The following is a 26,906-nucleotide window of genomic DNA, read 5'->3' as shown; positions in this document are numbered from 1 at the left end:
GCTGCGTAAGATACAGCCATTATTATAACTCGCGTGGACGAGGCTGGCCGAAGGTGTGTAGAAGGCTGGGTATATGCTGCACACATATTTTAGGCCACAGACGTCACATGTTCTGAAAATGGAGTGCCATTAAAACGTCTCGCACAGTTAGCGTGGTAGGTGTCTGTAATTTGTCTAAAGAAAAGGGCGTTCGTGCGAAGTGTTTCACAAAATCGTTGCTGTCTCTTCACGGATGAAGAAAGAAAGGAGGGAAGAAAAAAGGAAAGAATGGAGGAAGGAAAGAAAGAAAGGAGGAAGGAAGGAAAGAAAGAAAGAAAGAAAGAAAGAAAGGAGGAAGGAAAGAAAGAAAAAAAAGCAAAATATGCGTCAGCATTTTAGAGAACAGCTGGCGCTAAGTAACGTTGGGGTATGCCCCAATAGTTACAACAGTTTGCAAAATACTAACAAAACATAGGTAGGAGTGTGACCTTGCAGAATAACGCCCAATCTTTCAGCCAGGTCGTTTTTGTCTGGCAGTAGAATTAGAAATTTTAAGTGCCTATAAATAAACTATCCACTTTGTTACGTTGCTCACCTATCCATATATGAATTATTACATGGACAATATTTTGCGAGAACCAAAATTGGGGAGCACATTTCGCTGTTTCAAGGCATCGGAAAGAGATGCACACAACGCTTGTGTGAATAAAAAAAATGACACGCAAACACTAAACTTCGCTAAAGAAAGGTATTGCAGGGTAAAACAAAATTGGCTAAACAAGGCTTCCACACACCCAAAACCTAGAGGAGTCTCACACAATCCAGCCGCTGTATGTATAACTTGTTGTGTGCCGTCACTATTGGCGCTTCACCTATTGACAGCCGCTGTGCTTCAGGAATAGTAGTGCTACGAATGTTCTAAAAGAGTTCTATCAGTAAATTAATGAATGAAACTCATATGTATGCGTTAACGTCGTTCAACATTAAAATCAATATTAACATCAATATTCTATATTGCGACCACTCCACGTCAGCTGCGTCCAGCTTGCAGAGTTCATCTTAGCCTGTATATTTGTTGTTTTTAGTTTTGCAGAGAAGCTGTTTTCCTAATGAACCTGTGGGAATTAGCCGTATGCGTGGTCATGTAGGTTAGGGGAGGAAGGGGTATCTGGGCTGGCTAACGTCCGTAAAGTGAACAAAAAAGATGACAAACGATAGGACGGCACAGAAGAAAGAAATGACATGTGATTGCATCACACGCCGCGCCTGCGCAGTGGTGGAGTGCAACCGCGCTTTCCGCCATTGCTGCCGGCTGCGTCTGCTGTCGTCTGCCCTCAATACAGCAGTGCCGCAGTTGTGGCCGAAAAACACGAGGATGTGCGCTGCGGCAGCCGCTGGCATGTGCAAGAACCGGATTGTGCATTGCAAAGGTGGACCATTGCAACAGTTGCAACTCCGACAAAAAGGGAAAAAATAGGAAGACCACGAATTGTGCGCACGGCCAAAAAGCAAGCCGAGTACGAGGAGAGGCGTCGACAGCAGAGACGCGAGTATAACTAACGGCAACGGACCCGTACGAAATCGGAGAATGCGGTGAGTGACTTTGCGAGAGAACGCCAGCGAGAGCAGATGCGAGAGTCTGATTGGCCGCGTTGAGCGCAGTCTACCGATGAAGATCGCGCACTGTAGGCCACTCGCAAGCGTCAAGCAAGGTCGTTCTAGTCTGTGTCCAAGCGGTATGAGCATGAGTTGACACCTCCTTCGAGTTTCACTGAGGCGAATTCTGAATTCAAGAGAATGTTTCTGGACGCGAAGTTTGGACATAGTTGTTCGGAGCAGCTTCGCTGTCCTATCCACCACCATATGAATAGTTAGGCCAAAACTTTTTATGACAATCATAGACGAATGAATAGTGAGATGGGACTGGCGCAAGTTAAGAGGAGGAGATGAGGGCCGCGCGAAGGGCATCAGAGGCCGCGATGAGAAAGAAGCGCGCACCGATCAACAGGTGACTCAAATAAATTCACAAATACCGACTCTTGCACATCGTAGGCATGCATGCACTTCGTCCCCGTTAAGCAAGTAATATGCACATCAACCACAAGCCGCATTTTGCGTCACGCTAATACGGTGTTTTGACTAGAATCAGGTACAATAAAACGGTCTTTATACATCCGTTCGATGGGCTGACTGTAATCGCCCTGCTACCTTAGAGGTGATACTGTAATACCACAAGATCACCACATAAACTAGCATCATCAAATGAAACAGATAGAAACAACAGAAAACAAAGTAGATGAAAAGTGATAAAATGTCATAGGCAAAAAAAAAAAGATCTTGAGACAGATAAAAAGGGGAAGAAAAAAAGTAAGAGTAGACATAGGTAAATATTTTAGAAGAATCGTATCTAAAACCCCATATTTCCCATAGGCAATGATGTTATATTGGCATAAGGGAAAGAAAAAAAAAACATATTCACATAAGTGCCCTTAAGTTCTCATATATCATAAGTGACATGCCACGTATATCATACGGCGCATGCCCCATATGATATGCGAGAACACGTGTTTTTTTTAACCCTGTACGTTCGTATAGTAGATACGCGGGTTATGGTGTATTTAGATTAATTTTGTGGTGGAGTGTCACATTTGGTATATGGGCGATATGGGTCTTTACAGTAGATAATGGGGCATTGAGCTTCTTCCTGTAGGGTGAGTATGAATAAAAGTGGTCAGGGGGGCGATTTCGGCAGACAGTAATCGGATATAGCGACAAACATTGATAACGCACACCACTTGCTCGGGTCTTGCATAACGACGTGGTTTTCTAGTTTGTTTTTTCTCTTTTGAATCTTTTTCTGCAGAACGGACGTCTAAGATAACTACAGGGGCTCCTTTTTAGCGAACACGTGCTCCAAATTGCTAACAAACTCATATTTGCATCGTATTTATGCAAAACAACTGTCTCAGTTTCGTGTTTGCTTGGTCATTTTGTCAATGTTCTTGCGAAACAATACAGCAGGCAATGCCACACCTTAACTTTCGGTAAACGTTTTGCGTTTTCTTTTCCTTTTCGCTCAGGCTTCTGTGTTAGCTAGAGCACCAGGAAACAAATCAGGGAGTCATTCATTTGTAAGGATGTGTGTATGGAGGGGCAAGGGAGAGACCTTGCAGACCAAGTGTTTTAAGGTGATGTTTTCAAAAATTTCTGCATCCTTTTTGATGTACTCTCACTTTTATCTTTTCTCCATTACATTATCATTACTTGTGGCTTTCTGGGTTTCTGCGACTTATCTTGATCCACAGTCGACTGCAAAGTTTACTATTATTTTTAAGCAGACTGTTTCCGGAAGAAGTAATGACAGTAGAAAGGAGGAACCTCTAAAGATGACTCCTCAGAACTCTGCTCAACGCCATCTTTGTAGCCTGCATGTTCAGAGAAATCAAGAGCAGTGTCTCCGAGCGCAAACATGTACAGTGCATGCAATTCCTTTACTTTTGATCGCGTCCGATAAGGGTTGTTCGTACGCAGAGTCGATCTTCTCAAAAAAAGAAAAGGAAGGAAAATAAAGAGCCTTAGAAAGCAAAGAGCGACCTGCGTGCGAAAATTGCAGATAAGAAGCGCAGCCGCTGAGTACGAAGAGTGTTACGCGTCGCCTCCAAGCGACCCCCTTTAAGAGCATTTCTCTTACCCAGCACACGCCTCAATACTTCCAATTTTAAGCTGGCACTCAGTCAGCAGGAAAGGTGACGACAGGGGACGCTTAAATTTGATGGGAAGAGAACAAAGCTACTTCATGGGGAACAATGGAATAGAAGACGTCACTTGGCAAAAGCACTTCGCACAGCCAACGGGCTGTTCTTTATACGCCACTAGAAAACCTTCTTCCATTTCCTAATGCAATGACATTGTCATTAAAACAAAGCTCGAACTCTTGTTTCTGCCATGCTTTCCCAGAAAGCAGAAGTAAGCAGCCTATGGGCGGCTTCGAGTGGGGTTGGTCATCCCTGTCTAGTTCTGTTGTTCCATGAAAAAGTTGAATATAGAGGAAGAGAGAAAAGAGCAATTATAACCAGGAAAGCATCTGGTTGGCTACTGTACGGACTGTTATCCGGTGCCTCTCACGGTCCTATTGGTGGATAGATATATAGCACATAAAAAACGAATACAAAAGAAAGCGGATGGGTGTACAGCCGCCACTCAAATATAATGGAAGAGCATTGCAAGCGTAATGCGTAAAATATGAGTTCGCCTTCTACCGATGGGATGTTCCATTCTCGCCATATTTCTCTTTTTCTTGTTACTTCTGCATTTCAAATAAAAACGTTAATTTCCCCTACGGTTTTCCTTATTTCATTCTCCTGTGACTTCATGTCGCATTTACTCCTAATTGAAAGCACATGGACAGACCGAGCAAGCGGCGGAGCGGTAATTGAAAAAAATGTACGAGTGTGTTACCTCTCTCTTCCTCTGCGTGTGTGTGTGACAATATACATAAATTATCTAGCAAATGAAAACCTGGTATGGTCATTAGATTGCTACGAATTCTTAAGCTTTCGTAAAAATTGTAAGACCAATTTTAACCTTTCAGAGGGAAGTGATCTTTGGAGGCTCTCACTTTATCTTTCCCGTTATCTTATGTGTGTAGATAACTCTGAAAAAAGAGCACGTTCAGCTATTGTTTATGGGTTACATAATAAAATGTAGACAGGTTTTCACGGCTGCTACATGTGCTAGGTCCTATTAGGGTACGAATTTTTATACCATAATGCACAATAGTTTCGTTCAACAGCATGTAACCTAAGTTTTCGGGAAACTCTACTAGAGGGTTGGTGCATGCCGCTGCACGTTTTATTGTTTACGGCATAGGAATTGGTCATAGTGCAACATTGATGGTATTGTACGCAAACTTGTCGTTCGACGCGAATCCTAGAGCTGCGACATGTACGTTGAAGCATATGATGGAAGAAGTGATTAGTAAATTAGTTCTATTAAACATTGCGCATGAAATGTCTGCCAAACACATTGTTTGAGATGAATGTCTCAAGTGGGCAAACATCAAATAAAGCAGACTATGTATCACAACAGTGAACAACGCAAACGTTCCTTCAGATAACCGCTTGTTTTGTAACCACAAAACGAACGGTTCTGCCCGGTTATCAGCCCAAATCTAAAAACAACAGCCTCCTTGTTAAGATGTGGTTCGGGTAGTAGGCTTAATTGTATGAGTTATCGAGACGCCTCCGAGGGCAACAAGGAAAGAACTGCAAGAACCACGGCACACAAACCTATATTTAAATATAAATGATGCAAGCACTAGGGCACAGGGCATGGGGGAAAGCGAGACCAAGCGTCCCTGCGCAGCGTTCAGAGCGACTACCGCAGCGCACTCATGGTTTGGCTGGTGTTGCGTCACGAGACGAATTGTAAGAGCAAGCTCGCGCAGATTCCAGTCCGTCAGCTGGTTGACAGGAGCGGAAGTGGTGTCGTTTGGAGGTCCCCTCATGCGTTGGTGCTCAATCGAGTCCATCCGAAAGCTGTTTGTTTCCCGAACGTCGACGTCCGACCCAAGCCAACGCGTCTTCCTTGCTACACCTGTTAGCTCCCTCTATCTGCCAACGCGGTCTCTTCGCCTTCTGTGGGCTGCATGTGGCCACGCGTTCTTTTTTTTCTGATTTGCTGAGCGTTCTTTTGTATAACTTGCCAATTCTTCGGTGTTTGCCTTCTTTATTTTACTTCACTACACGTGCAACCCCAGCCATCTACAACCACGCGCAAGGTTCGCTCCCGCGGGTACATCGCGATGCTCGTTCCACTTTCTGGCCAATGCGGGCTAGCTATTGCATTACACTCGTAGAACAACACAACCAAGGTCGAGTCAAGCTAACTGAATTCAGCCACACGGGTTGTGAAAAAATACCTAGTTATCCTGTTGAGGACGACAGTTCAAAGTACTAAACGTCCCTAAATTATGCTTGTGGAGCGAATATGTAGTTCTCATAGCGTTCAATGCACCACATAGTTTACGTGTCTCAAACCTCTGTGTAACCCGTGCTCAGATAGCAATGAAATCGTATCCTTTAGGAGTGCCTTGCTACTCTATAAGAGTCTTGGCATCTGTTTCATGTGCCTTCTGTGTCCTTATTGATCCGCTGGTAGAATAATGCGCTAATGTTAAATAAATTCTGAGAGAGGCGGCATATGTTCGACCGCAGATGTGGACCCCTATTGCACTTTGTCAAATCTCGAGGGAAATTTCGCCCACCCCAGCAGACACATAACTTATTTGGTCTTTCTTTGGTCTAACTGCATTTTCTCATGCTGTTTTATCCTGTCCAGCGTTCTGACTTTCTCTTGCTATTTTTGTCAGTCTGCTTTGTCCACCACTCATTTGGCTGATTCTCAGCGGAGGCCTTCTTCTTCGTGTGTCTCCTCTGGTCATTTGTAAACAGATCAGCGCTGTTTCACTCGGCATGCAAGGAAATAAAGTGGTGCTGCTACGAAAATGGCGATGCCTTCTCGTTTAGGCGAAGAAAGCAAGGCCGAGGCACCGGCAAATACATTACGCCCGGCGCAGGGTGACATTCCCAACAGTCCCAAGTGATTGATCACTACTGCTTGCCTTTCTTGTGCTGATTGCGAGATTCCATGCGAGATGGCGCGTTAATTGGTTGTAGTTTTGTGGCCCTTCGCTGTTTCTTTCCCGCCGTCCAATTGCTCTTGCCTGCACTCTTGGAGCTGTTCCAAATCACATTGAAGATTCGTTTCTATGTTTACTTTTTTGTTATTTATCATGAACTTGTGTTTGAGGCTGTGTAAGTAAAATGAAGAAGATGGTATGTTTTCTTTCTATATTGGTGTTGACATGGTCATCCTTATGGTTCAAATACCAACATTTAAGGTTGGGAAACCTCCTTTAGAAAAGAAAGGAAAACACATCACTTGGCGTGCTTGAGGCGTAAACACTCAGGAATTTAGCCTTTCTTTCTGTTCAGACACATGCAACAACATCAGCAGCTAAGTGTGTTCTATTTAGCACAATTATATTGCAGGTTTGTTTGAAGACTTGGCATAAGTGTGTTTTCCAAGATGTCGAAAACACACTCAGACGCCTACTGACATGTTACAATCTAAGGAGTTGAACTAGACATGGATCCCTAGTAATAAGATGATCGTCATATTTTAATAGGTATTGATGAGGAAAGGCTCAAACTTTATTTAAAACACCTTAGTTAATTAATTGTGTGGGTTATGGTGTTTATGCTATGAGTTTCAATAAAACAAAAATTCGGGTTTCATGTTCTTTTATTACAGATTTGTTGCAATAACATGCGTTGTCGTTTACCTGTCTTTCATGAACTGTCGGAGTAAAATTTTACGGGTCTTAGAATCTGAGAAAGAAAGGAGCAGTTTTACCCGGAAGGCGAAGCATTGATCGCGATAGCAAAGTATTGCACAACTACATGAAATAAGGTTCGTGGTTTTGTCGGCCATATAAATTGCAGTAAACATCCGCTTAATAACTTGATTAACAAGCATGATGTCACACGTGAATAGGAAAACGTGCACACATCTCATTCGATGACCGAGAGCACTATTTGTCACAACAACGCTGGCGTGATCAAGAGCGTGGGCAGCGGGGTGAGAACGCTTCATGCTTTCTCTCCATTCACTGCGTATCAGATACTTGACATTACGGGACCACCACCACTAGGCGCAAAGTAACGCAACGCCCTTGTAACCACTAGCAATCTCAGCTCACCCTCAACTTTTGTACCCGCCGCTAGGTTACCTCCGAGATACAGCAGGCCGGCTGCCGTACACTCAGCCGCGAATGTACGGCCATGCGCAGTCACGGCGGGGCTAGAGGATACGCACTATCTCCTCCCCTAGCTTGCCATCATCTATATCGTTTCACAGTCAAGCACTTTCCTTCTTACACCATACAACGCGCGGGGCGCGATCTTATCGCGCTTAGACTTTATACAGTACACGAAGGCGACGGTGAGAATTCGCCAGGAATGACAATATGATGGCTGTCGCAATACAAGCTGAGTATTTCTGTAGCCTGAGTAATCGGCCTGATATACCGATTTCTAGCATGTACTACAAGTGGAGGTAATGTCACAAAGTATTGCTCATTACGACGAAAACTGCCGAGGAATTTCACGTTTTCGCAGATTCCATGGTTCATAACGTTTTCAAGCTGACCGTCAATTTTGCTTACTATGTTTAGAAAAAAAAATGAAATGAAAGTGACCGAGAACGATGGCCGGGGCACCGACGAAGCAGCAACGGTGGCTATTTTCCTGTAGTTCTGTTTTCGACAAATCTTCCACTTCAATAACGATTGTGCTGTCTGTGCTTCCTGGTAGTAAGGAGTAGTGAAAGAAACTTTATTCATGGTCTCGGCTGTAAAATGTTTGCTCAAATGAAATGCGCTTCTATACTTTGGTAGCGGAAGTTTTCTGCGACAAACTAAAGTGGCATTAATATTCCAGCGTAAATATGTTGTAAGGGGCTGATGGGACGATCACAGTAGAACGTTGCAGCTTCTATGGAAGCAGAAATTACTCGGAACCCGTTTTGTTTCGTATGGTTCTGGTGACTTCGTTTTTGCAGTAAAAAACTGCTTGCTGTGCACTCTTAAATTTATCCGGTTTTTTTTCTGGTTTATACTTCCTCAGACAAGCGTACTTTCCCCGGCTTTAGATATAAGAATGTCGGCAAAGTTCCTATCAGGTGGTCTAATTGAATAAAAGATTTGTTCCACGAGTGCATGCTTGACTCACGTTGTGGGTGCGGGAATCCTCGCTACGGTGGGTTAAATTGGAGTCCTGGCTATGGGAACGGCAAAGCTAAGTATAATCAGTTCGTTCGGCTATTTTTCACCTGAGTGCGGCGAAAGCTCAATAACAAACCAAACTCTGTGCTCCATAACTCCCCTCACGTTCGTTATTCTCTGCCTAGAGAATAATCACACAATTCAACTCAGCCCCGAAGCGTCGAAGAAAGCCGCGGCTTGAATGCGCAAAGTGAGACAAGAAATTTATTGCCTTCTAACCTCCCCCTCCGCCCCCTCCGCCCCCTCCGCCCCCTCCTTCTTCTGCTCAGTCTGCAAATACGGAGCCACGGTTTAGGAGTTGAGCGGGAAAGGAAATTCTTAGGTGCTGTAAACAAGACAAAAAAGTTGCCATAAAACTGCCACGCACGAATGCATAGTATGGGTACAAAATTTGTACGGAAAGAGAGAAGCTTTAATTCGAGTGTCTGTGCATTTTGCTCACTACCGCCTGCTCCAGTGAGCTGTACTGCACCAGCACACTCTTTGGGATTTGATCTTTTTAGGTCTCAGCGAATTGATTTTTCCTTCCGAACATTTCAGGGCTAGGTTTCGGCATACTGCTCGCGAGCGCATGAAGATGTCTTGTTTGGTGGGCTGTGCAGGAAAGTGTTGAAGCTGCAATCACGGAGGAAGCGTACAAGCCGGCTATAACGTGCCCGCATCCATTAAAGACGCTGATGCTTTGTTTGCGTTCTTCCGATCTCTAAAAGCAGGTACTTCTCTCAATGCTTCACCTTCATGAGTTCATATGGACATGGTAGCGTTCTGTCATGTCTGTGTAACTAAGATTACGTCAACGATGGCGTAGATGTAAACAAGGAAGAAAAAGGCGATAACAATGAGGCCTGGAACTGAAGGGCTCCATGTATTTTTAGTAATAACCAAATAAAGCCGAGAAACATTAGGCACAGTGAAACATCGGATAAATTACCTATAGCTTAATTGAAGTGCAGGAAAAATAATGAAGAAGGAAAGCTGAACAGCAGGGAACTTGCGGTTAGTGAGAGCTGAACTTAAAGCATGACGCCTGTGATGCTCTTCCAATTGAGCTATATGGCTCTTGCTTTCAACCGATTCACTTTCTGAGTTGTTGCTGTATGTGTAGAAAGCCTACATCCTCCAAAGTGTTAGCCAGCGTCAATAACGGCCATGAAGTGGATGTAAAGCATTTTGTTAACTAAAGAATAGTTAGATAAATGCAACTCTGCTAAAAAGCTTGATTTTCTTCCCTTAGACAAGACATGCGAGAGCTTCTTAAAATAATTGCAAGCACGTTTTTTAACCCTTTATTACTTCTATTGAGTTTTTTTTTCTTTCATGGCGCTTTGGTTTTCTGTCGTAATTTCGCCTCAATGCGAGCTCTCACAATGGTAACTAGCTGTAAGACTGAAGAATATGAAAGGTGGATTATGGACAACAAATTTTATAAATCTCTGTTGCAGTACCTCTATAACGCGCCTGCATGCTTATAATTAACTCCATTATGACGCTTTTCCGCGTGGCAACCTAAGTGAAAAAAAGTAGCACTCCGTAAGACATGCATTATGAACTGGTGCCAAAGTTTTCCGACTTGAAGCCGTGCGGATGTCGAGCCTGTGCGTAGAATACAAAAGCGCACAGCGTGTGATGCATGACATGCGCAAAAAAGTTAGTCATTGCGCCTCCACTGCCCGCACAAACCTGCAATTGGCACACAAATCTATCCGGGCGGTTTACTGGATAATGCACTTGATAGTTTCTTGATACAATTATCGCCCTCTTCTTTGACGCAGTATGCTTCAAATGTTCCCCTGTAAATCTGCGTGGCGAACTGAAGAACTAGCAATTAAACAACTGTTTCCTGGTGTGTTTTAAATTAAAAAGCATTTCGTTTCTTGTGGCTCGTGGCATTTACTTCCCATCGTACTATTACTCACGTTCCATAAACATGCCTTGCAACCTCACGTTCACTGATATGTTTGTCGTCTAAGAAGGTGTCGTGCTGTGGCTTAGTGGAATCATCTTTTTTCTAATACGGGCCCATGTCAGTAAAGTAATTGAGGCTAACTTTTTACACGTCCTGATCTTTTCTGTCATCTCGATCTAAGGCTCTCGTCCTAGTACCCTGGTGTCTTTGGCGCTGCAAACAGAATCCCGCTCTGAACAAAACCGAATGGTATTTTCCTAAACTGAACGCACTTTAAGAAAATATCAAGCTGTGCTTAAAGACAACTGGAAGATTTCATTAAAAGTCAATTGCCTTGGCCTTGTTTCTTTCTGTAGCCCATGCAGGGTGGCGCAGCTAAAATTAAAGAATGTTTGAAACAGGACGGAGTGTGCTGGGCTGAAACGAACTCACTGGAGTTGAGGATTGCGTGACCTAGTCATGCTGAAACCATGCCTCCTGAAGACTTTTCAGGGGAAGGTCATTGCAGTAACTGCCGACAGGACCATTCGAAACTCCGTCTAGGTGGCGCTTTGCGTTGAGCAAGTTATTGTAGCAGACGGGACCAATAATTCTGCCATCGAAAATTCCGTGCCAGATATTAAATGCCTACTGGCACTAGTGGTGGGACTGGGCCAACAAGTGCACGTTCTTGTGACTCCAATAATGGGCGTTGTGGAGATTGACTTGTATGTTTATGGAAAAGTTTGTTTCGTCCATCCACATCTCGTTGTTGATGAAGCCTGAGTCATGGTCGCAATTGCAAATTCCAGTCGTTGAAGTCAAGTTGGCTTTGGAAATAATTTTTTAACTTGTGAGGAGTGCTTTGTGTGCATGTGCGAGTACGTATATATATACACACACACACATGTATATGTTTGTGTTCCCAAACTGAACACAAACACACACAGACACATACACCCTACACACACTACACGCACAATACATACAAACTGCCCGCACACTGACATACAGACACACACACTGCACACAAGTACACCAGAGTAGGACAGTTTCGGGCACTTAAATGACCATCGCAGTGCCTCAGGTCGATTCTTTCCTTTTTATCCGGCTGTGTTGCCACCTAGCATAACGTGCGAATGAAGTTGTACGTAACCATGGAGTCCCGTCCCATGCGGACTCTGCCACAGCGACTTGTAAAATGAATTGGCCACCAGCGATCACTCTGAGTCGTCAGATTTGTCGATTCCTTAGCTTCATGTCCCTTGGTGTCTTTACTCTAATTGTTTCAGTCCCAGAGCCCGTACAATGTATAGATGAACGGCATCCACTGCAAAGGCAGGAGTGGGACACATCGGATATTGCACGTTTCCTTCATTGGGTAGACCCCAAGCACAAGTGTCTGTTGGTGTAAGCGATACGCAGGTCCGAAGTCTCCGAAGTAGGACTTTCTCCACCTTAGAAATTTCCCGAGGAAGGCTTAGCAAACACGCCTGTAGTGGACGAGGACACGCGTGTCTTGTCAGGGATTTCCGGTAAGTGAAATCGGAATGGAAGTAGACGAAAAAAAAGACGTTCTGTTTGAAGTGAGCCATACATTTTTCTGAGACGAGTGGCAAAATTAGTTTTATAGACGGTGCAAAAAAACGATATAGAACACGCTATAAAACCAATTTACAGCGCTAACGAAACCAAAATGGAAGCAACTGCAGACGCCGGCAGCAATCCCTCCCAGCAGCCTCCTCCACTACTATCGCTTCGGAGTTCCCAGGGTTCGCTTTATATCGTTACTTTATAAAACACTGCACCACTAAGAAAGAGCCCAGCCGGAACCTGTCAATTACCCTTCTGTTCGATCAGACGATAAGCGAACAATTTGGGCTCCAATGAACGATGCGGAGGGGCGACAACGCGTTCTGATCTTACGTGTGGGTAGCCCTAGTCCTTGTCACTCATAGCTCCTTTGCCTTTTTGGCAAGAATACCATGCCCATCTCTTTCATAATTTTTTTTCGCTCTCCGGGGATGGAGGGGGGGGGGGTGACACCAGACGGCCCTTTCGACCCGCAATGCAATATTATGCAAATGAATGCGCGCCGTCTATTTGTCTCGTCACCGGAGCCCGCAATACGATAACGTCGAGCTGTCAACGGCAGTGACCGGTAGGTTCCTTCTCTTCGGGGACTCTGTTTGCCGCTGAAGGCTGAGTTCTTTGCGAGGGAAGAAGCAGAAAGGAAGGGCAGCTTTCAAGTTTGGAGAGGATTCAGAGAGCTCCGATAAGCGGGAGCAAGTATGTAGATTTCAAAGCTTATGGACAATCTAGAGGATGAAAGGGAATTTATACAGAAGAAAAGACACAGCTCCTCAAAAAGGGTTACCCTCTGGCGAAGAAGCCGCAAAAAAGAAAGAAAGGAAGAAAGGAAGAAAGAAAGAACGCTCGAGGAGACGGAGGGAAGCGACCTGGGAATTTAAGAGGTCCCATGCTTTCGTGAACCGTAATGACATCTGGGTCGATGCGGCCGGTTTTCTTTTTGCAGTGCCCAAGCATTTTTTCTTTCTTTACAATTATCATTACTTAAGTTTATTTCTCCTATATCGAAGGAAACGGTCACTCATATACTTCGGCCCAGATCAGCCCTACATTGCTCTCGCGAGAGAATTAACTCATAGAGGTTCACTTTGTTTTCTACTCGTTATTTATTTGTATCGGTAGTTCGGTAGCGCTTTTAACGTATCACGATACCACTAGCTTTGGTCGTTATCTCGTTTCACCATCCTTTTGGCTGCGCTACATAAGGGAGTTCCATGCAGTACAGAGAAAAACGAGAAAAGTGATAAGCCCTATACGAAATAACATCGTTCATTGGTCTTTCTCTGATTGTGTCTTACTCTTCATGAATAACGCTTCTTCCCGTGCAAAAAGAAAAAGAAAAAAGAAAGATTATTGACTCTTGAGCGACAAAGTTAATTAGGTGCTGCATGTTTTTTTATTGTCGTTCCGCTCGTTTCGATTCAAGACAGTTGGTATTGACACAGAGCTAGGCTGACGCACTGGGCAGCACATTGTTGTCGTTGAGCGCGCCGTCTGTTTCTTGTTCGGGTCGAGTAAAGAGTTTATTGCCTTAAAATAAGAAAAGGGAAGGAGCCCAAGTGATTAATTATCCGAAATTCCCGGAAGAGCGGTGAAGTTGTCTTTTGGTTGTGTCCTATTTGCTGCATTTGTTGTATTCTTTGGCCAATTTTATTCAAGACGTTTGTTGTCATGCAGGAACGGATTTGCGCTATGTGATTTGGTCTGTAAAACACTTTGTAGGTGTGCTTACTGGCATGTGCCTGATTGGAACATGGCGTTATTAGAACTATCGAAAGCTCTTATTGAAGGAACACATCGATGAAACATTTCTTTGCTCTCTGCACGCGAACAAAATGAATCAACAACGGAGACTAAATAAATTCAATCTTTCTGCTTTGATAAAAAAAAAAAACCTGCCTGCGGAGTGTACACGGACGTCTTGAACACAGGTGGTAAATTACTTACGTGTGCGAATATTTGAACGAAGCTCAACATGCCTGTGGTTAGTTTCTCGTTAAGAACAAAGCCTATCAACAGATGGTCTCAACATGTTGGATTATTAAGGACGAAGATCAACGAAAATAAATAAATGAATTAATGGTAAAATCATTATACAAATAAGTAAACTGTTGTCATACAGATGTCCTTAATGCCAGTTAAAGAGTGGTCAGACTACAAAGAACGTAACTTTTCGTGCTTTTGTGCTCATCTTGATCAAATATGCAACTCGCCTCTCCGGCCTTGCATATTCGTGCTAATTAGTGATGAAATCGCTAAACTGCGATTCTCAGTGGTTAGAACGTGAACCTCCGTCAAGCAAATGTACTTCAAGCTTCTACAGATTTCCAAACGATTTCGCGCCTACCTGCCAACGCAGATCATATCTTGAATAAAGAAAATGGACCTGCGTTGTCCTGGTCCTATTACGCACTGTCAGACAACTTTTTGTTTTGTTTCTTCTAGATTGTTTTGGTTGACCTGATTCCTCGATTTATTATCTCCATTTGCTAGTTAAAGAATTACGGCTGAAGTTAAATATGCCAGCCTGAAGGTTGCCTCTTCCGTATGCCTCGCCGATGGTTTTATATGAAGGTAAGCTTAATATTCTTCTCGCTATCTCTTGTTGCAAATTTACCATTTACTCTTAATGAGATTGATATCATGGTTATTTGAAATGAAGAAATGTCAGAGATGCAAATGAGGAGCAAGAAACAATTTGGGTGGCTAGTGGCTGGCATGGAGAGGAGTTTTGCGGGGGAGAGCACAAATGGAAAAGAAGGGATGGGGTAACACAAAGCGAACTCTACATAGACAATGAATATGCGTATAGGGATTTAAAGTGTAAAAAACAAATCTATAGCCTGCACTTGAGATAAATGAGAGAGAGAGAGAGAGGACATGGAGGTTAACCAGATGCACGTTTCCTCTTTGCTACTCCACACTGGCGGTTGTGGGGAGTCTGGGTTGGAACGACGGCAAGTACAGAATAAAGTTTAAGCCATAAACTGCACGAAAACTAAACCTTCCCAGAGCTCTATTGCTCAGGTATTTAAGTGAAGGCTACTGATCCCTGAACACGATAGCGTTCAATTTTGTGGAAGATAAAATGAGGGCCTGGAACAGCTGCTGCCAGCCTTTTTAATCTGCCATGTTTTCCGCGCTATCTTCGTCCTCGTATCACATTCGTTGCCGCTGCACGTGGCAATATGCACTGATAACAATAATAGCCACATGTCATGACACTCGTCGCGGTGCCTTAGCACCTATGGCGTGGCGCTGGTAAGCATGAGGTCGCGGGATCGTATTCCGGAGGCGGCAGCAGCCGCATTTCAATGAGACCGAAATGGAAAAACACCTATGTCCAATGCATTGTGGTACGCGAACCCCTGGTGGTCAAAATTAACCGGCAGACCTCCACTGTCACGTGCCCCCTAATATAAGCGTAGTTTTGTCACGTAAAACTCAAGAATTCAATTCGATTGCCACGACAACTATCAGCAGCACCTAATGCTGTCGGTTGTGGTCATCCTATTAGGCACGTACACACGATACCACAACGCCTATTTTTGTCTTGTTTTGAATTGAGTACAGCTTAAATAGAAATGAAAGAGGTAATGCCTAGGCTTTTTCTTGTTCTTTTTTCTTGAAATAAAAATAAAAATAGGAGTAGTCATCACGTTTGCTGGCGAAGTTTGCTTTTTCTTACTTGGTTTATAACTAAGGTAAAAGATGAAAACAATATACGAATCATTACAAAGCGTAATATTTAAATAAAAGAAGGGAATGTATCGACACCTACGGGATGAAGTGGCTTCGAAAAGCTTCATATCCTCGAATGTCTGAGCTACAAAGGTTTGCTTGAGATGTGCGAATGCAATACAATTATGCACTTGTAAAATAAACTAAAGTAAAGTACCCCGGTATCGCACGGGCAAACAAGATAACAAAAAAAAATTACAGAACTCATACCGATGCTGGGATTTATGTGAAGGGAGGCTGTATTTAAGCAGTTATTGTAATCGCATACAACTCAATAAGATGCATAGAATGTTCTGTATTTTTATAGTATATGCAACTTGTAATCCCGTCCTATGATTTTGCACCGCGCGGAACATGACTTGCGTCACGCGAAGTTTAGGTTTATGTACGACAGCGTTATCGCAAACGCACACTGGGAGCCGTCGAATCAGTGATGTCACAAGGCCCAACGTGATGTTCGATACCTGCTTGAGAAAGAAAAGATGAGGAGCAGTACATTTAGAAAGAAGAACGGCACGTATGCAATATACCCATTGTGTAGTGCACATACACCCAAGCACATTTAAGGTTTCTGTACCTATTGTGTCCTAGTGGCGCATACCGGCTGTGAGGGATTTGCAAGAGATCAGCACGTGTGCAGTGTGGCCTATATGCAGTGACAATAGAATGTGGGTGGAGCACGTATAATAATTTTTTCAAAAAGCTATTGAAAATCATGCGCTGTTGCAAGTGGTTTACGTGCATCAGAGGGGCCTATGGAGTCACATTACAAGTACATGCACTATATCGTGAGTTATTGTTTGAGTACGCGCCACAGAGGTGTGTTCACTGCTCCTGCACTGAACGTAAGCAGCGTCTACGCTCTTTATCCTACAATTCACCGCGTATGCAAGCGTCTCCCGAGGATGAAAAGCTAGAGGTCTTCAGTCTTGCAGCCATTTTGGCGAGGATCACGACCCGACATCATCGCTCCGTGCAATTGAGTTGACGGGATATTCGTGCTTCCTGCTATTTCACAGCGGCGTGCGCAGTAATGGAACCTGAGCGAAGAGTGTTGGAAACGAACGGATAAACAAATGAAAAAAGAGTCTACTTTACTCGATACACACCCTTGTAATAACAGGCCCGTGCTCAAAGTGGAGTACAGGGACTGAAGATTTGCCCACGATTCAACGTGACCCGGGCTTCCGCCACCGTGGGTATAGGCGTCTGGCAGGCAAGGCAATTCAAAGTCTCAATCCCATGGGTCGAGACCGTGGCTTCATGCCAGTGATTGTGGCGAACCAAGGGGAAAGCTCAATGAATAATGCACGGCCACGAACTTTTCCTTTAACACTCTTGTTCAGGGCTGGCTACGGGAAAAAGCGTGCCCGCGGCGTCGCCTATGCCTTCTTTATCTGCAGCCCGGCTTGAGTAGCCTATCTGTTTTGTTGACTCCTGGTAGTATACGGATTGTACTCTCCGCAGGTAGCTGTATAGGCTCGTCCCCTGTCTGAGTTCTTTTTTTCTTTCACTATCGTTTCTCAATAGCGTCTATTTCTCTAGCGTCTGTATATCCGCATCCATGGTTGTCTGCCTTCCAAAACAGAGTATTCCACTACGCGCGTATTTGTGAATTATTGGCTATTTTTTCTGGCTCCTGTATATAGTTGAGGTAGGCGAAAATCTTTATTAGAGAGCGAGGCAGCGTTGAGCGAAATATCATTTGCGCACTTGAAGGTATTGTGACATTGCTGGCTGGTAACCTCGCTGGTTCATTCCCTCTCGCCTTCTTTTTTCTGAACTATTTTCTCTCTCAGGAACTAAACGGCCAATTCAAGCTCTGAAACAATGCGATGTCGTGATCGTTTCCATGCGATTAGTCTTCCACGGCCATTTTTGTTATTTATTTATTTATTTCAAACAACCCAAAGCTTCTTAATAACTGCCATGTCCAAGAATTGTGAACACTGTCCCTTCGAAGTCTTAAACTTCACCGCAATACACAAGTGTAACTCAATGGGCTGCATATATATATATATATATATATATATATATATATATATATATATATATATATATATATATATATATATATATATATTGCCCGACTTTCAACAGGTTTGAATTAACAACGTAGAGAGGGTGCTTCCTTCTAATAACACACGCATTTGGACAGTTATCCTGATTTCATTTTTGCTTTATAGCTTTCTTTTAGTAAGGACCAAAACACTGCTATAGCCTGGGGTGGCGATATGGGCTTGTTGGTCGGTCATCATGAAAAGGTATCTGGCTAGCGCAACAAAACAAGGACGCAAGAAGAAATGAAGGCGAAGACAAGCGCTGACCATCCACAACAAAAATTTGTTTTCATGCCATCATGTAAGCGTATCTTCATGGTTGATATCGCTGTACACGTGGTTGTTTGGGTGTATAAGTACAACGATTCCGGAAGTAAATTTTAATTGTTGATAGTTAGCGCTTGTTTCGTCTTCGTTTCTTCTTGCGTACTTGTTTTGTTGCGCCATCCAGATACCTTTACATGACTGTTATAGCGTAATATTAATTGCGGTCTAAGTGTCGTAAATTAGAAGTAATTACCTTGTCAACGTTGCGAGCAAAAAGCATGTTCAAATTATGCCGACCTTTGAAATGCAATTTTTGAAAGTATTGCCCATTATATTACGCTGGGGTGTTGAGGTGACGTTCAACAGACTGCTGAATGGGCGATGTCTAATACTTCGGGGTATGGGTGATCTTCGTGTGAGTGTATGGTTTCGGATAAGAAGGAATTGAAACTAAATTGGTTGGATAGAGGGCCATTGCTGCAATAGGCAAGGAATTCCAGTTCTTTGCTGTTTTGCAGATTAACCACGGAGCACAGATGTTGGAGAAGGAGGAAGCTAGACGGCACAGTGGTGGTTGGTGTACACTATGAGCTGGTCATATGACTAAACGGCCTATATGGGAGCATTAAATCTTCTGAAAAAGGCAACTGATTACTCTATTAAGACGAGGTAACAATGTAATGGCCTTGGTTCAAGATTAGAGCACAGTTACTCTGTAGCTAGAAGAGTAGCTGTTAAAGGCGGATCTCATTGGACGATCTTGTACAGGTCCCAGTGCATATTAGAAACAGTAATAAGGTGAGGTTCCTATACTGAACATGTATATTTCTGTTTCGGATAACGAGTGTAATATAAGGTAGCCCGTAACTAGGAGGAGGGGCTAAGCTTAATTTACGCCATAGGTTTGGCTCGTTATAACGAACGTAATGCTCGTTATGTCCTCTTAAGATAGCTTGCACATTACATGGCACATTGCGTTCAAACCTTCTCAAGGTTAAATATAATGAAAGAATAGTCACAAAGACAAAATGCTCAAAGCTCCAAGAACGTTTCCCACTGGTTTCCAACTTTCATTTACTTACACGCCTATTAAGCCGTCCCCAGACTCATCCCTCGTTTCCTCCAAGACATTTAGCTGCACTCTCAGCAGAGTGGCAAAGGCAAGGCGTGGGGTGCGATTGGGAATGAGAGGGGGGGGGGGGGTATGCGCAGATTTCCAGCTTCGAAATGCGCTTGGCGTTCCCCAGGAATGCGTACGCTGTCGTTCACTCTTCGTTGCAAATTATTTTTTCCGGCTCATTGCCCCAACACCCCAGCACACGGCACTCACCCTCTGCTCTGACTCTTCCTCCTATTCTCCTATCTTCGTACCCGACCTTCGCCGGATATCTTAAATGGATTCTCTTGACGACGCAATTCCACGTTGCAGAAACGCAAACAGCAGCGCCCGATGAAAACCCATAAAGAGCGGCTGCGTTCGATGCGAACACCAGCAGGAAGAAGAACAGGGTAGGAGAGTGGAAGAGCAATAGAGAAAAGAAAAATCGAAACGACCCGACTACACTGCAGAGACGACGATGCGAGACTCCGCGATGGGAGAAACATTTTAAGCTTCTTCCTTCTTATCCTAGGGAGTGCCAGACAAGTCGCCAAGGCAAAATGCAAGCTCGTTCGACGGTTTGGCTTCGGGGAAAGTAAAAAAGAAGAGAAAGGCAATGCAGAAGCTTGAAGAATCGAACTTTAATATCGAAAGCAAAGACAAGAATAAAGCGAGCTTCGAAATGTAGCCGCTGTGCCATAGACGCAGTAGGTTGGGCGCAAATGGAAGGTCGACATAGATTATTTCCTTGACACAAATTTCGAGTGAGAGCAAGGTTTTTTGTGCATGGGACTACCCTTGTTTCTGTGTGGGGCGGGGTTGTAGTCTTGCGAAAAGACATGAGAAAAGGAGGGAAGACGGTGCGCATGGAGGGATGGTGCCAGAATAGATGGCGTTCGCGCGGTGCTTGACTAATTACTTCGGTTTTTTATGGCCAGGCTGACACCCTGACTTTGGTTTCTTTCTTTGTTCCATCTAGCGAGGCATGAAGGCAGCACCATATCTTCTGTGCTTGTTTAGCCACCTTTCCTGCGTCTTTATACGCTTGCGCACTTATGGAAAGATTTATTGCGCCTATCTCTTTCTTTCTGTTCTTTCGTTGGCGAGCAGAACAGGTGCAACACTTTTATTTATTTTTTCTCTCACCACAGGTAAGCTGCAGCTCACTGGTGTTTTTGGCAGCTTTGTAACTTATATGATCAAAGTTTTGCAGGTGCCGTATTTACTCGACTATAGGTCATCCTCTGCACATTGAACTCGCCGAGGTATGAAAAGAATTGTAGGAATATTGGTCGACCCACATCTTTTAATTCCTTAGCATTACGAGTGTCAGAGTGCAAGAAAGTTTATGTGCGTGAACTGTGAGAAGCCGGTCCTGTGGTAAAGGTAGAGAGGCGATGAGCGAGCTCATATGCTCGTATATATGATTATGTCAAGCGAACAGGAGTTTGCGGGCGCATGTAACCTTGGTCACCCGAACACTGGCTTTATTCTCTATCTTCCTTGCCTTCAATACACTGTCCATCTGTACGCCGTTACATAAGCCCCTCCTCCCAAGAGAGCGCGAGCAATAAACGAAATACCAGGAAACAAAGAGAGGCTGATAAATGAAAACGAAAAATGCACGGTTAGTCCATTGTACCAAGATAGTTCTGTAACCTCATCAACTTCATAGAAAAGCGCAGCTGTCCGATGGGGTGTGGCTTACTTGTGGAGGGCCAAACTGGCTGCAGCCTTCCAGGCTACATGTAAGCGGCTCGCACATGGATACAGCTAGTGCCGCAGCTGGTTCCCTTGGTCGCGAATGGATAATGTTGAGGAAGCATGTTGCATGAGCCAATCGGCTTATTGATGACATCTTTAGGGACCGAATGGTACATACTGGGGCCTGTGCTTGTTCCATGGCTGTAATCTCTGACGTGCTGCTGGCATCGGTCTACTTGTCGCAACTGGTAGGCATGCGCTGCCTCTCGTCTGAAGGTTCCTTGGACTAGCTGGTTTGTGATTAGTCCTGATCCTTTCCGTCGTATTGTGTGGTGTCACCATCGAGGTCTTCCGAATAAGGCAAGTTTTCATAGCTACCAAACCCATCCACGGTGATGTTGAGTGGCCTTGCATGTTGAGGCCTTTCTTGTCATTGCATCTGTGCTTACGGCGATGCTCATTGTCGTCGTCTGTTTCGACTTTGTTGTCGGTGTCTCTTAAGTTGTTCTTCAAGTTGCTGATTTTGAGGTTTGTGATGTTGTTGCGACAGTTCTTGAGGTAGCATATCTATAACTATATGCATTCGATTGCTTGCGCAAATTGACATGGTGATGGACGGGAAGCTTATACACTGTTTCTTTTTGTGAGACTTGTGTCGTGGCGAGAGCGGTATGCCAGGTTTCTCAGACGATTCTTTCGTGGCTGCTGCGACGTCATTGACAAAGCACGCTTCTGTCATTTGACAGTGCGCGTTGTTCCTTGGCACGTGCGAAGTTTTTCAACTTCCAGCGGCTTGTTGTCGTGTAGTACGCAGAAAAAAGCTTGAGTGTCGCGAAGCAGCTTGATCTCTAGATGTAAGTGCCTTCAAATTGTCTTCGCCTTGAAAGGTACTTGCGTGGATGCTGATACTTGTATTCTGATTTCGTTTTGGCAGTAAGTAAGCTGGCTTAGTTTCACCAGAAGTACTGACTGTTGGGGTAGTTTTTCGATTTGTGTTGCTAGTACTAAAGTTTGTGTCCATGCAATTTCGAATTCCTGGTGTTTGATCGCTGGATGAAGGAACAATGGATGTGGCTTGACCGTGCTCTTCCAAAGAAAGGTCTTCCGTCTGCGATGTAGTGACGTCGTGCTCAATCGTTAAAACATGCCCGGCAGCCTAATATTTATAGAAAAGTAGAGTGACTTGAAAGTACGTAGGGGAAACACGGGGAAGGCGGGAGTTGGAAATTCAAGACTATGAGCAAAACGGGAACAAGGCAAAAGCGGAAGCCAATGTTTCGGCAAGTGAAGTTGTCTTTGTCAAGGCGACATATGCTTTCCTCGGCACAGTAAATATAGTTACGATTCTTCTAAAGGGGAGAGGAATGTAAGGCGGGTGGGTGCGGCAACGACCGAGGGTGTGTCAGCGGCGAGGGTGTAGAATTGAAAAGAAAGCTGTGCTATTCACGCGGCTGTGACGCACGGCCAATAACATGGCCGTGTGTGAGACGGCCGTGTGTGTTTGCGTAGAAGGGGCCTGGACGGACGAGAGGGGGGGTGGGGTGGGGGGGGGCGGAGTGGGGGGGAGTATCTGCTTCGCTGGCAGTCAGTGAGCTATCGCTTCTCTGAAAGATGGAATAATAGAAGCGGCAGAAAATGGTGCTCGTGGAAAAAAAATAGCTCAAGCGGAATAAACAAATAAATAAAAACAAGAAATGGAGGAAAGAAAACAACAACAAAAAGACTAAGCAACCTAATATAAAACAACCAAGTGCTATTGCCTATAGCTTGAAATTTAGCACAGTGAATAGATTCCAAAGCTCCCTTTTAAACGTGTATGTCTATTGTTATGCCAATAGCTATAAAAGGCTACAGGCTACACAAATCGCTCATGTGTCCTATATTTAGAAATTGTCGGCCCTGCGGAGGCCTTGGAACGACTGGTATACGGTGCATCGGTAGTCCACCATCGCAGACGCTGGTCGTGTGGAAGAAGCAAATATCAACTTGATGCATCGGGAGTTCCCAAAACGGTGAATTTCAAGAAGGCGCACGGATGACCTCAAAAACTCTTGAGGTCCACATATTTGAGTTCAAGGTCACTTGCTGGCACACAGACATATTCTCGCACTGCTTAAGTTACTCAAGTGCAGCGGCCTGAGTGAGCGTTTATAGACGTCTTGTGCTTCAGCTGGCGTGCGCAAACAGTTCCAAATTTTTTTTTATCCTCTCTCCTCTTCCCATTTCCCGTACACGCAGCATAGACAACGAAAAGCACGTTCTCCTGTTCGACTTCCTTACCCCTTTCCCATCCTTTCTTTCTGCGTCACTACTACCTCCGTTCCTTTAAGCAGTGCTTCGCCTCTCTGAAAGGCGAGAAGCTGGCCAAGGGTTCATACTGCGCTCAACAGCTTAGCTCCCAAGATCATGAGTTGACTTCGCGCGAAAATAGAACGAGCTCCTCTATCCGCGTTACGCGCTATATTTAATTAAAACAGGGCCATGCTTGTCGTCTATTGATTCTTGAATATGTTGTTGCCTCTGTGGAGCTACGGCAGCCGACAGACGGTCGATGTTTCCGGCTTCCTGTCTATGCGCGCCTGCCGGCTGTGGCTCCATTGCGGAGCACTGACCCGTCCAAAACAACGCCTCTACAGGCGCGGGCTGCCCTCGGAACATGATACTAACGAAATTAGCGCCCTGACTGATCTAATACGCACAGCCGACAGCATGACCGGCTCACGTACTCCTGCTGTATCGATATCTGCTTGCGACAGTGAAGCGTTGCGTAGCCTGTATAAACACGCCGTCAGGACATGAAGAGCCGTTAGCCACTCCGACGGCGAGTGGCCCGTCTCTCTTTTATCGTTTGCTATGGTCGTGGCGGCACCCTCTGCTAGCTTTCCTGCTTTTCCTCGTCCTCATGTTTCATTCCCTTCCTTCCTCAATCTGCCCTCGGCCTGTTTTTGCCATTGTCGTCCGCCCCATTAATTCAACTGATGTGTGCATCCTGCCCCTCCAGAGAGTCGCCACTCGGACGCTTTGGCCCGCAGGCGCTACGCTCGCACGCGATCCTTGCTCCTCTCCTCCTCTTCGTCCTCCTCATCCTTTCTCATTTTATCGCCGTGTCCTGAACTGCCAGAGAATCGCGCTCGCTGTGCTCCCCCACGGGCGAGGACCGATCAGGCGCCGAAAGCTGTTCTGTGTTGGACTACGAGGCAAGGGCGTGACGACCCGTTCAGTGTTGCTCGCTACTGGCTGACTTGCATTAGTACACGGTGCCTGGATTTATGGCAAGACGGTGCATGGTCGGACGGTATACGTTGAGTGCGATTGCGAGAGAGTGCGTGTGCGTTTTATCGCCGTGACTCCTGAGTGATATTCGCTTCCTCGTCTGCCCTTCAAACTCGCGTCGACGTATTTTCGCTTTTAATTTGTGGAGAGGAGTTAATAACTTTGGGCAGACTGTTTTTTAGTCTTGGTAGGTGGCAATGAATGCGGTCCGTAAAGAGAGAGGTAGGAACTATTTTCACCGTTTGTCAACAAGGAAAAACTCTCAAGACTACGTTCTTTTCCAAGCAGGAGCCTGGGGCATGAAACTTCAGGTTTATGTACTTTCTTGATGCATAATTTCTCCTCACTTTCAGTGATCTCTCGATCCCAAATTGAGGGAGAAATGTGTCAGAACAGAAGGTATGAGATCAGGTCAAATAGGCAGAATGCGAGTCTTTTAAAAAAATCAAGGAACACATATGATCACAGAAGGATAGAGGCTTGAAGTGATTAATAGCGGTCAAACAAAGAATGTCTCTGAATCCTACGTTTCGATAAAATCATGTGTTTTCATTTCTTGTAAAAAGCATTGGCTCCACTGACACTCCTTGTACATCATCACTTGGATCCCCTTATTTGCTAGATGGGTGAATTTCCCCCAGAGATGGGTGTTCTAAAAGGACTCATTTGAAAAAAAAAAATTTGTGCGCAAACAAACAGGGACGAAGAAAAGGAACAACACAAGGACGAGCGCTTTTAATGGTGTTATTTTCGAAAAAGCACCTGCTTACATACCCACACATCTGCGATCTAGTCAATTGAGCACGCCTAAGCGCGCATATAACACCACTTGTGATAAAATGCCCCGGAAAAACGCCACCCGGTCAACATACAAACTGCAAAGCGCATAAAGCAAGTACTTACGATGAAAATGCGTTAAGGATATGATGACAGAAGCGAATTCTCTTTATCGAACAATGAAACAGAAGGATGGCTGATGCATTCTTCCTTTTGTTTTGCCGTCCAGTGAGTTTCGACAATTTCTCTCGCGGTTTGATTTCTATGCCTAAACAAAATGTCCGTGCTACTAAGACAAGGTGAGCAATCATGTTCTTGACAGTGCATTGCCAAATGCGTGCTAAGGCGACCTTTCAAATTAGACAAGTGTTTCATTAGTCTCGTGTTAATGCATCTCGCAGTCTGCCCTACGTATACAAGACCACACGTCATAGGAATCTGATACACAACGTTCTTCGCGTAATCGACAAAAATGGTTCTTACGCGGATGTTTAACACTACAATCTTCCTTTGCATTATCCGGACTTTCGAACTTATTTTTAACCATAGAACACACTACCTATTTTATTTTTTGCTTAATACCCCATTTTTATTTCGTTACTCCCAGCCACCTCTTTCAGTCTGTGTGAAAGGCCGTGTTCTTACATACGGAATTACTGAAACATTGGAAGTTATATATTTCTTCCTTTGATTCTTTGTGCATGGTTCTTTATCCTGTTTAAGTTTTTTCATTAGTCTAGCGCATGACGCCAGCATCACAGCGAGCGGGTTACCCAGCCTTTCTCAACCGATCAATTTGCTCAAGAAATGCAATGTTTACAGTGTGGTGACACGACTTCAACAACGCTGACCGAAAACACGAAATGACTATACTATTCTTCATAAGCCTGGGATGGTTTAAGGCATAGCTCATTAGCGGTTTTCCAGCTCGGGGTGAGGATGACCAACACACATGTTCCGGTAGAAATCCTAACTTGACATAAAAAAACTGTAGCTTATTATCTACCGATACTTCCGAAGTAAATACCAAGCTTTTGCCCAGCGAATTTAGGGCTTCTGCTACCCTATTCCTGAAAGCACCTTGTCTGCATCACAGCCCAATATCAAGTAGTCGTCTGCATATCTGTATACCTTATATGCTACACCTTCTAAATCTTTTGCCAGTTCTCTGTCTATGCTTTCCGAAAATATGCTGCTAAGTATGGGAGCTACCTTCGACCCGATGCACACACCCCTTGCCTATATATACGTTTCATCACAGAATCCAGCATGTGCATTCGCTAAATAACAATGCAGAATTTCAGAAAGGACAACATCCATCCCACACGTGTTGCGGAATGACACCTCGTCATTATCATTTGTTATGCAATCTGTAACACTGCACATTAGGGGCCCATGCTGTAAGGAACAGTCGAGATCTTGAACATCTATGCTGAATCCGCAGCTGCAACTTGTACTATCCGATGCCAGAAAATTCACAATGCCTTCAGAGTTTTCAATAAGTACGGATCCTGTACTTCTAAGGAATTCAACATTTTCTGCAGGAGCCCCGTGACCAGAACCTTCCGATACAATAGGTCTAAATGGAATCTAACTAGGCCAACTAGGCGGACTCGCAGTTATGCCTCTAGAAGAACTTTGATTTTTGACTTTTCAGTCAGTAAGCCCTGCCTAATGTTTCTGTAT

General features: G+C 44.4%; 1 protein-coding gene and 1 long non-coding RNA gene across 10 annotated transcripts in view; one reads left to right on the top strand and one right to left on the bottom strand.

Moving 5' to 3' along the window:
- LOC135904591 (uncharacterized) overlaps positions 1 to 8,840 on the bottom strand; it is a 161,074-nt gene extending 152,234 nt beyond the window's left edge. The window contains exon 1 of the long non-coding RNA XR_010565159.1: positions 8,772 to 8,840. This is a non-coding gene — a long non-coding RNA (uncharacterized lncRNA). The remainder of the gene's footprint in view (positions 1 to 8,771) is intronic.
- Positions 1 to 26,906, top strand: part of LOC135904590 (uncharacterized) — a 900,492-nt gene that overhangs the window by 67,961 nt on the left and 805,625 nt on the right. The gene's annotated exons all lie outside the window — the stretch shown is intronic.

The sequence above is a fragment of the Dermacentor albipictus genome, chromosome 4, assembly GCF_038994185.2.
Source record: "Dermacentor albipictus isolate Rhodes 1998 colony chromosome 4, USDA_Dalb.pri_finalv2, whole genome shotgun sequence".
NCBI classification, from domain to species: domain Eukaryota; kingdom Metazoa; phylum Arthropoda; class Arachnida; order Ixodida; family Ixodidae; genus Dermacentor; species Dermacentor albipictus.
This window is presented reverse-complemented; position numbering and strand designations above follow the sequence as displayed.